The sequence below is a fragment of the Chrysochloris asiatica genome, unplaced genomic scaffold, assembly GCF_000296735.1.
Source record: "Chrysochloris asiatica unplaced genomic scaffold, ChrAsi1.0 scaffold00102, whole genome shotgun sequence".
Classification (NCBI taxonomy): domain Eukaryota; kingdom Metazoa; phylum Chordata; class Mammalia; order Afrosoricida; family Chrysochloridae; genus Chrysochloris; species Chrysochloris asiatica.
In genome coordinates, this window is record NW_006408620.1 from 69,610 (window position 1) to 71,265 (window position 1,656).

The following is a 1,656-nucleotide window of genomic DNA, read 5'->3' on the forward strand; positions in this document are numbered from 1 at the left end:
GGTCTTCTGTATTTATTGTTCAACTTCCACTTTATTTATTGTTCAACTTTTACTCTGTTGAAGATACAGTAACTTGGGTGAAGCACACCTTAGTCTTCAAACTGATGTCTTTGCTCTTCAGCACTTTAAAGAGGTCTCATGCAGCTGATTTGCCCAATGCAATACATCATATGATTTCTTGACCGCTGCTTCCATGAGTGTTGATGGTTGATCTAAGCAAAATGAAGTATTTGACAACTTCAAACTTTTCTGCAGTTATCTTGATGTTATTTATTGGTCCAGTGGTGAGGATTTTTGTTTTCTTTACATTGAGGTACAGTCTCTACCAAAGGCTGTAGTCTTTGATCTTCATCAGTAAGTATTTTAAGTCCTCTTTACTTTCAACAAACAAGGTTGCACCATATACATATCGCAGCTTGTTAGTAAGTCTTCCTCCAATCCTGATGCTATGTTCTTCTTCTTATAATCCAGCTTCTTGGATTATTTGCTAAACATACAGACTGAATAAATATGGTGAAAGAATACAACCTTAGTACACACCTTTCCTAATTTTAAACCATTCATTATTTCCTTGTTTTGTTCGAATAACTGCCCCTTGGTCTACATATAGGTTCCTTATGAGCACAATTAAGTGTTCAAGAGACTCATTATCCACAATGTTGTTTATAGCTTCTCATAATCCACACAGTTGAAAGCCTTTATATAGTCAATAAATCACAGGTAGACATATTTCTGGTATTATCTGCTTTCAACCAAGATCCATCTGATGTCAGCATTGATATCCCTCATCCCACGTCCTCATCTGAATCAAGCTTAAACCTCTTGCAGCTCTCTGCAAATGTACTGTTGCAGCCATTTAAATATCATCTTTAGCAAAATTTTACTTTCATGAGTTATTAATGATATTGTCCAATGATTTCCACATTCCGTTGAATAACCTTTCTTTGCAAGGGGCATAAATATGAATCTCTTCTAGTCTCTTGGCCAGGTAGGTCTCTTCCAAATTTTTTATTATAGATGAGTGAGTGACTCCAGTGTTCATTGATTTGTTGAAAGATTTCAATTTGTATTCCATCAGTTCCTGGACCTTGTTCTTTACCAATGCCTTTAGTGTACCTTGAACCTCTTCCTTCAGTACCATTGACCCTAGATCTTACGCTGTCTCTTGAAATGGCTGAACATTGACCAGTTCTTTTTGGTACAGTGACTCCATGTATTCCTTCCATCTTCTTTTGATGCTTTCTGCTTCATCCAATATTTTCCCCAGGTTGTTGTTCGGTGCCATTGAGTCAGTATCTACTCATAGCGACCTTATGCACAGCAGAAGAAAACACTGCCCGATCCTGAACCAACCTCACTGTTGTTGCCACGCTTGAGTCCATCGATGCTGCTACTTGACCAATCCATCTCGTTGGAGGTCTTCCTCTTTTTATCTGACCTTACCAAACATGATATCCTTCTCCAGAGACTGCTACCTCCTGACAATATGTCCGAAGTATGAGAGACGAAGTTTGGCCATCCTGGTCTCCAAGGAGCACTCTGGCTGCACTTCTTCAAAAATGGATCTGTTTGTTCTTTTAGCAGCCCATGGCACTTTCAATATTCTCCTCCAACACCATAACTCAAAAGCATCAATTCTTCTATGGTCTTCCTTAT